We start from the raw sequence: 9,839 nt of genomic DNA on the forward strand, positions 1-9,839 counted from the left end.
TGGTTTATTGGCATTTCTTCAAACCAATCACAATCGTGATGTCTATGTCCAGGGAGTCATTGAGGATTTTTAGTATTTGCTGTTATTTTCCCTCCTTTTTCTTGTATGTGTACTTTGCAAATTGGAAAAAACTTTAAAATTAATTCAAATAAAAAATAAATGAAATGAAACTGCTGTTGATGTTTCACTTTGTTATCTGATGAAATGGCAACATCTGATCAAATTTCATAGCTAGATGGTTAATCCCAATGGGAAATTGCATTGCTGATGCAGTTATGTTGCGTCAAAAACAACACAGGACACTTAAAAAAAGTAGGAACAATATCAAATACTACGCAAACCATAAATGAACGGAAATCTAAGGCTTAAAACGTAATTAAAACTACGAACATACCTTTAATCTTAATATAGAGAATATAATGACATCTCAAAGAGACAGAAATAATGCTGATGAATACAGGAGGGTTTTTGTGTGTTTTTGTGATGTCACCCCACATAATCCAATAGAGTTTGTACCGAGATCTGTCCTGAATCTTGCCGGATCTCATGGGGTCATTACGCCGCTCCAGACATCTGCCTGTCTGCTGTGTGCATACAAGAGTGTGTGTGTGTGTGTGTGTGTGTGTGTGTTGTAATTAAGGAAGAAGAGGGAGCTGCACTTTTTGACTTCCGCAAATTGTGTAAGATACTGACAGTGAGAGTAACTATGATTTTTACTGCATATTCTGCTCTGCAACTACAGACCTGTATGAATCATTTACTGTTGTTAGTAACATCAAATTATTTGGATTTTTTTTTTTTTTTTGATGAACAGATTCCCTCAGGGGGATAAAAGATGAAACTTGTCCAGCTCAACAACCCTCTTCTAATAAACTCAAATCTTCAGTAATGTCTACTTCTGATCTCATCAAACGTCATTTATCTCCTTTGTGATTAGGCAGGTTGCGTCCACTAACGAGAGACAAACAATGTGTCCAAACATGCAGCACCTGACCAAGCATTGGGAGTGAGACTGTGTTGGTTGATGATGATCGGGTTTTTGTTTGCAATTTTTTAATCCTCCAATTGAGCGTTTTTCTTTGGTTTGGAACTTTGATTCTCATTGTGAGAGTTGTTTTGTTTAGTTTGAACTCTATTCAGTAAACTACTAAACTACTATAATTTGTGTTATATCTATTTTTGTTTGTGAGTTTTGCATTTGAGTCGGCCAGTCTCATGTCTACCTCAGACACGAGACTCCAGCAATTAGAAAGTCTGCCTTCCTAAATACTACATTTGACTAAAATTGCTCTAAAGTAAATTTACTGGTTAATGTATAATGTAAATAACACATGTTCCTTGTTTTGTTGTTGTATTACATTACCGCCTTTTCACATTTATTAACTACAGCTGACACATCTTACAATACATTTTTCAGCCAAGATGGTACTAGTCTTCCTGTATTATCTTCCATCATTCAAAACAGAAAGGACTATGTAAGAGTCCATGTCAAACTTCTAAAAGCTGGATATCTCATTTTGCAAAGTCTTCACATTCATTTTATAATAATAATAACAGTGTCAAACTTTTGAATAACCTTTTGGATATTAAATTCCATCATTTCTGCATGGCAGCTTGGATCCTGAAAGCCCTGATGGCTAAAATGTTAATAAGCGAGCTAATAAAAGGAAAGGAAGAGTATTTAGGCTGTCATGGCTGGCTTCTCAGCTGCAGGGGCTCTGTTGTTTGTTTTGAAGCACTAATAATGGCGGTGCAGACTTATAATTATGAACTTAGTGAGGTGAGGAAATTACTTGAGATGAATAGACAGCAGGGGACCAGATTGTTGGAAGGCACACATCAGAGTCTGTTCCTGACTCACTCCGATGACGGGAGGTGGAAATGAATATGCCTCGTTCCAAAAAAACAAGATGTTCATCATTCACAAAAAATTACATCTCTTGCGTCTCTCTCTCAATACATGCTCGTATACTGTAGAAGAAAAGCATAGAGAGAGGAATAATCCTGCTGAAACTTTGATTTTCCTTTTCTATCGTGATGTAGTTTGATGGTGTTCTACGGTATGAGATGGACGATGGTACTACCAAGCAACCCTAAAGTAACACAAGCACAGTATCTGCGAGCAGAGGAAGTGCGAGCTATGTTTGATGTTAAAGCAGTGTTTGACTTTGCAAACTTGTAATGACGATTATAAATTATGTCACATTTTCTGTAATAAGAGTACACACACACACATACAATTCCGATTCACAAGGTCCTGATTTCATTACATTTCCAATTCAATATCTATAACGTTAGAGACATTTCAATTACAATGTCAATTTTGCTTGCTCTCTCCACTCACCCTTTCCCCTCTTTCCCCCTGCCCCATGTTGGAGTTCCCAGACCAGATGAAGCAGCTGGTACATGCTGGTACCAAATTTAACCCCTTCCTTCTCCCATCTCCCATCGTTCGCCCCTGGCATCAAACTGCACCAGTTTTGACCCAATCACTGAACGCCAGGCACCTCTGCCCCCTCGAGGACGGCAGCTAACTCCTTCTCCCCAGACTGATAAGGATGCTTGTGTGAAAATACACCGCGCTCTAACTGATGTGGGCTGGGTCCAGGCTGCAGGCCTAGTGGCACTCATGACTCTTTCCAGGACAAGCCCTGGCTGAAGAACTTTCTTTTTGATGTTGCCTTTCTTTAAATATTTGTTAATTACTTATACTGTACTGTACATTTTATTCTCTTATCTTTTTTGAATTTTTGAATTGTTTTAACTGCTATTTCATGTTTTATGTAAAGCACTTTGAATTGCCCTGTTGCTGAAATGTGCTAGAGAAATAAAGCTGCCTTGCCTTAGATATAAAAGAGATTATATAAAAATCTTTTGCTGTAAATTGTACAAGCAAGAATCAACCATCAAATGTTTTTTTGTTTTTTTATAATGCACCAGATTAATGTTTACATTAAAGCATCCATGTTATACTCATGTTCAGGTTCATAATTGTATTTTGAGGTTGTAACAGAATAGGTTTCCATGGTTTCTTGGTAGGCGGAGTCTGATGGTTGGGGGTGTGATGAACAGTGGCAATAACAGTCAGAATAAAGATGAGGGAACAGTGACTACAAATGGTAGTTGTAGTAGTTCATGTCATAGCAGGGCACTGCAGGGCGTCACAGGGTGTAGGGTGGAGGAGCATAGGTGGACGTAGCGGGATGATTGATTTCATTATTCGTTATCTGATCACTCAAACAAAGATCGCTGTTAAATGGAGAATTAATTATTTTGACCGAGGTTTATAGAGACAACATTATAATAACGTCTAGTTTGTCCCCATGGGGTTCTGTTTGATCTCTCAAATCTTGGCCAAGTAAACTTCTCATCACTCATACTGAGCTTTTTAATAATAAGCTTACCTGTTTTGGTGGGTAAGTTGACTACACACACCACCACCTCTTCCTTCTTTCCTGCACTTCTCTTCTCTTTCTCTCCCACTAACCTATCTGCACTGGATAGGTATCCTTTCCACCTGTTTCCCTCCTCTCCATCCCTCCTCTCCTTCTCTTCCCTGCACACAACAGATGGCAGACAAGTGCAGGAGAATTTCCCAGAGTGCCATGGGAGGTGTTTCTCTACGAGGGCGTTTGTGCATAAGCTGTAAATGTGCGCTCATGATCTTAGACCGTTATTTACATCTGCAGCGTGGCACCGGTAGCAGCTGCTGCTTCCCAGGGCTCCTGTCTGTCAGCCAACCACGACGCAGCGTGGCCACAACCCAGAGATACGGAGCGACTTGGCAGTTTACACGCCTCCATGCGTTAGTCAAAGTTACCTTTGACTTTTAGCAGGATGGACAGTTTAGTCAGGGGTTTTAGGCAATTAAAAAAGAAAAATATTTTGCAACTGAAATGCCTTCTGCATCACATAAGCATTTCACTTGGTGGAAGAAGCCCAGCGGAAAAATGTGTCAAATGACTCAGTGAGAATGCTTCTTGTCAGCCTCCTTATCGCTTAACTCTCAAATCATGCATCAGTGAGCTAATTGCCATTTCTGTATCTATTTCACTGACAAGCTAATGTGGACGTCCTGATACACACTCTACCGCTACCTTACTCAAACAACACAGCAAAGTACTTCACTGTTCAAGCTGTCATAGAACCACTGAGCGGAAAGTGTGGGCTATAACTGTGTACATCCATATACTGTGAAAATACTGATAACTCTTCAGACTGCTGTCCTTCCTTTCAGGCAACTTCGGATTTCCATTATTTCCATACATTGCACATATCAACTTGCAGAGACTTGAAAACGTGCTTGAAATACAGAAGGTAACCCACAGTGACTAGATTGGCAATATTTTATATTATATATGAGATATGACAGCTCCAGTTTATTGGAGAATAGCATTGTGGACATTTGATGAACTAACTGTTTATCAGACCCCAGCTGAGACAAGAAGCTACTTTACATTACATGTCATTTAGCTGATGCTTTTATCAAAGCGACTTACAACTGCTAGATATGCCAGAGGTTGCGAGCCTCTGGAGCAACTTCAGTGTCTGTGGGGTTAAACGTCTTGCTCAGGGACACATTGGTTGGTGTATCGCAGTGGGAATCGAACCCGGATCTCCCACACCAAAGTCATGTGTCATATCTACTGCGCCGTGACCACCGAACAAAGCAAACGTCGGGATGATGAACTAAAAGGTTGGCGTCTAGCAACCCGGCACTTAATGATGTCAGATTGTGTCCACGGTAACGCCCGCTGACAGCAACCACAACAATAACTATGAGACTAATGAGACTGTTTTCCATCTCAGAGCCTGTCTCCAAGTCTCTGTGGATGTGTGTGCAAATGTTTTGTTTTTACTGACCGGTAACTCCCTCCGACAGCTTCATTAAAAGTTAGATTAGTGCCGTTTAATGAGAGACGGACGCTTGTTGTCAAACAGGTCACAGCGGAGACAGAGAGACAGAGGGAGAGGGGAGGACACGGAGAGGAAGAAAGATGGGGACATGTCCTTATCAGAAGACGTCAGGATAAATCAGGGGTGTGAATTTTATTTGTCTTGGTGGTGTGGTGTTTATTTTAAAGGTGCAGTCCACTATTTTTACATGTCAGTTTACTAGTCCTACAGTATATGGTTGTGATGGAGAGAATAACACGCGATGATGTCACAGTGGTGTCATCATGGTTATTTTAGCTTTGAAACTACAAATCTGTTTTAAGGTTGAAGACAGGGAGAAACTAATGAACAAGTTGCATTATGGGAAATGTAGGCTCCACTGCTTTTGAAGCTTGATTTATATTACTCTGTGTTTGTGTTATGTTGTGAATGTGAAAATGAACTGCTCCCTAAACACCCTATGAATTAACGAAGACACTGAGTACAACCCTTTTGAACCATGTGCCCGGCCCCTTTTTTCCGATGTCATGCTAGTAAATGTGGATTTGGACGCGCCGTAAATGCACCTGCACCAGACGCTTCACGCCGTGCACTTAAATCGTTAAAATAGGGCCCTCAGGCTCCTTCTCTATCTGAAAACAATGCAATGCTTGTGTTTTATCTAGAACACTGCTTGGATGTAAATGTTTATGATTAAGACCTTGCTGTGTGATAAATGTGCACATCTTATTTCAGAGCCTGAATATTAGAGCAGGGTGATAAACCATGTAAACCCTGTGGATGTTTGTTTTTTTAATCACTTTCACCGATTCTAAGAGGATCAGAACAAATGGCCATTACAGTGTTGGGGAATCTTTTTTCCACTGTAATATTTGTGTTTTAAAGCATTTAAAAAGTACCTGGACACTAATGACACTTTCTCCCAGAAGTTCTTTCATGTGGAGGCTGAAGCTCTTCACTTTCTCATCAATCACACCGGCAGGTAGTATCTCCATCACACAATTACTCTCTCTGCCTTTCTGTCCCCTCCTCTCTCTTTTTGAGTTTTTCAAGGTGCACATATGACATAAAGGAAGACAGCCGCTGAGTAAAGAATAAAGCCCTCCTTTAAGCCCACCCGCAACCCCTTAAAAAAACTAAACAGGAAAAAAATAAAAGACAAAGAAAATAATTATCAATAACGCAGGTTTGCACAGTTGAGGCATACTCAACATAATCAGTCAAAATGGGTTACTTAAGCCACTGCTTGTCTTCTGGAAATATACCATACCATAGAGGCCACTCCGAAGGGTCCGGGCACCATCCTCCCCAATAATGTCCAAGAAGGGGTCCCGGATTTCAAAAAGGTGAAAAGGCATGTCTCTGAGCCAGAAGCTAATAGCTTCTAATGGGAGAAGTTCTAACACACTCCGAGTCCATTGGGAAATTTTGGGAATAGAGCCCGAGAGCCACAGAAGAAGAATGCATCTCCAGCAGCCTTAGTTTGGATTTAACCCCAGAATACAGCTGTCAGGACACAGAGCTGGTTTTGTTCTTGAATATAACATTTTAACATTATAACAATTTCCTTACAAATTTAGACCCAGTCATTAATAAAGGGGCATTCAAATATACAGTGGAAATATGTACCTCCAGACATATTACATTTATTACAAAATCTCGAGAGCAATGGTTTAATTCTATTGCGTTTCACCGGTGTGAAGTGGAGCCTGTGTACGACCCTAAATCGCAACTCCCTGGCTTTGTTGGTAAATAAGCAACCTACAGGGCCCGACCAAACCCCGTCCCACACGTTGCCTGGTCAGGCTTCAGGAGAGCCCCGTCTCTCTTTAACATGCTCTGACAACTTTTTCCTCTCAGCTGTCCTTCCTCTAAAAGCCATAGGCGCCAATACTGTGGGTGCACCAGGGCTCAAGCACCCACGGAAAATTCTGAGCACCCACATGTGCCAGACCAACCCGTTCGCACTCCAAATGCGTAAAATACGGACCTTTGGACAGTGGAAGGCCGCGTCTGATGCAACAAAAAAGGCTCCCTTCGGCGTGTGTGTAGAACGTACTGGGGAGAGCAGCATCTAGACGGGGTTTAGCGAGCAGTATGTAAGAGGGATGTTGGACAGGGGGGTAGATGGGTCAAACACTGGACTTTCACCCAGGAGAGCGGGATTCGTGTCCTGTGTGTGTGTCCTTAACCGTTATTGGCACGTATCAAGGAAACGTAAGCACACCCACCACCTTTCCCTTGACCTGACAGCGTCAAATGGGACGCAATAGTTCCCACCAAGCGTGTCATATGACACTAAAGGAGACAACCATGCGTGTTATATGACGCTAAAGGTCTCCATTAGCGTCAATAACAATGACAAAGGCACCTGACCAAGCGTCCCTATATTACGAGATGGGAGTGAGAATGTGTGTGCCAGACTGCCAGTGGGCTACATTCATTTAAAGGTAAACATTGCAGCTGGTGCTAAGTGGACTGTGTGTCATCGTGGGATTGGTTATGTCGCTGTCAGTTCCCCTGCTTGGTTGATTCTTAATTCCCCACGAAGCTGATGGTGGTTACTGTCAGTTAAACTTCTCATCTCCAGTCCTATATGTATTTGTGAGAGGTGGCGCTGTCCTGAGTTGAAAGATGCTGCTTTACCGCTTTACTATCGAGTTAAAAGGCGTGTGTGTTCGTGTCGGCCGGTGTCCATTTCCTAAGGTTCTGAAATGCAAACATTTTTTGACTACTATTTTTTTCTTTTCTTTTTTTTTTTTAAAGGGCATGCGGCTATGAGCAGGATTTGTAATAGCAACGGAGTATTTGTGGCATTTCTGATTTTACTTGAAGGATTTGAGTTCTTCTTCTACCACTACCCAAAGGACAAAGTCATACATATCATAAATTCTACAAAAGATAAACATAGTGTGGAGCGTATTCAAAGTTTACTGTGGAAATGTCAGCCTCCTACAGCTCTTCTGTCCTCCTCGTCTAATTTTCTCTCTCCACACCTCTATTAAATGCCTGCTAAAAAGTTGGAATAGTTGAACTTCAGAGAGAGAGAGAGAGAGAGAGAGAGAGAGAGGAGGAAGAGCAGGATGATTGTTTCTGTTTTAATGAAGACACCAAAGCTCTATGCATCATTAAGTCTCACATAATTAAAGAAAGAAGAAACTCAAGTGTTTGATTAAAAGAGCTTTTGTCTGAAAACACCCTCAAATACACCGACACACATGAACACGTATACCCACACAAACAGACGCACAAACATACGAATAAATACACAAGAACACAGAGTATGGAGAAAAATATGGCGCTCTCTTTTTTGAGCTAATGATGCAAGAAGCAACAGATGAGGGCGGTTTAACTTGATCAGAAAACACACACACACGTCTGTGTCCCTATGGGGGGTTAATGTCACCACCGTTTGGCTGATTGTAGTGGCTTTTGCCCCTGGAGACTTTCCACTAGTCTGGACAGTTACACTCTTCATCTGCGCTTCATCTCTACAACCAGGCAGAATCTCTCTCTCTCTCACACTCACACACACACACTTAAGAGACAAAAACACTAGAAGCGTGTCTGATTTCCAAATGTCCTTCAAGGCACTGAACGTAAAAAAAAACAAAGTTGTCATAGCTGCAGATATTTCAGGAAATTGTAGACCCCCAAGTTCACGCCACACTGTCAGATGTGTAACCATCATGGAGTAGCACATTACAAGATGCTCTTTATTTATCTTAAAAAGCAAATGATTATGAATAAAATGCAAAGAAGAAAACGAAAACAAAGTAAACAGAATGCGCCAAAGGTGTGTGAAATGTCTTGTTGAAGGCTGCTATTGGGAACGGCAGGTCTAATGAAGCGGTCTGAGCGTTTACAACGGGAGTTATCCCTTGTCCGTGGTGTGTGTGTGTGTGTGTGTGTGTGTGTGTTTGTGTGTGGAATGAGTGACGTCTGAAGTCAAGGAGCATCTGTCTCTTACCTGTTCCTCTCTCCGCTGCACAACCATAATTACCTTTTCAGGTAATGAAGAGGAACATCTACACTCTCACGGCCTGGAGAGACCCCTGGTCCAACAAAGTCTTTTATACAGAAGAACACATTTTACTGTCCTTTAGAACACTTGAACGCACCGCCAAAGACACCGTCTCCACTATTCATATTCACGCTGCACTAATACAAAATGCCTATGATGAACTAAGGAGGAGTGTTAATCAAGTCTCAGCAAGAAATCAATCTATCTCAATTTTAAAGACATTTATCTTATTTGTGACACAAAACTATCGGTGATTCAAATTTAAGTACACATACACACACAAAGTTTGATGTCTTTACATACGGCTGCAAAGTGATCTTTGGTTGACTTTCTTACTCTATTACTAATAAAGTAAACTTGTGTGTATTGCTGGTCTTCAGAAAACAATGTACAATAAGCAACAATGACATTTTAAATATATATGTGTACATATTTCATTTTGCAATATCAGGTTTAGCAAAACACATACTTAGGTCAAAGCCACTTTGATTACACACTAAGCTATAGTACTGTATACCCCAGGTATAGATGAAAGCAAATGTAACAGATGGGCATTTTTCCAAAAGCATCAATATCAACTCAAGTTACACATGGATTTGGGGTTGACAAGTTTATATAGTGCGTACATCGCAGATGACAAATTATTAACGGAAATATACAACAGAACAACACAGCAATCCGACACTTATCCATAACACAACTATTGTCCGTTTGGGTCTAAATAGGAGTCTGATGTCTCTCTGCTCTCTACTAAAGCCCTCAGTGGAGTCTTTTCCCACCATATTAAACCATTCACACATGTTCGATTAAGAACCATTCATTTGCCATACTGTATTCTCACTTAAGCCATCGGAGGGTTTTTAAATCACGGCCAATTACACCGCCATCCCTCTGCCTACATTACTGAACCAATCACTCA

At 41.1% G+C, this 9,839-nt stretch overlaps 1 protein-coding gene and 1 long non-coding RNA gene across 2 annotated transcripts in view; both read right to left on the bottom strand.

Moving 5' to 3' along the window:
• Positions 1-9,839, bottom strand: part of atrnl1a (attractin-like 1a) — a 287,103-nt gene that overhangs the window by 76,480 nt on the left and 200,784 nt on the right.
• The window catches only part of LOC116705769 (uncharacterized), a 20,086-nt gene continuing 12,576 nt past the window's right edge, over positions 2,330-9,839 (bottom strand). The window contains exons 3-5 of the long non-coding RNA XR_004336029.1: positions 4,431-4,435; positions 2,494-2,655; positions 2,330-2,442 (exon numbers count right to left, since the gene is read on the bottom strand). This is a non-coding gene — a long non-coding RNA (uncharacterized LOC116705769). The remainder of the gene's footprint in view (positions 2,443-2,493; positions 2,656-4,430; positions 4,436-9,839) is intronic.

Source organism: Etheostoma spectabile, chromosome 17 (assembly GCF_008692095.1).
Source record: "Etheostoma spectabile isolate EspeVRDwgs_2016 chromosome 17, UIUC_Espe_1.0, whole genome shotgun sequence".
NCBI lineage: Eukaryota > Metazoa > Chordata > Actinopteri > Perciformes > Percidae > Etheostoma > Etheostoma spectabile.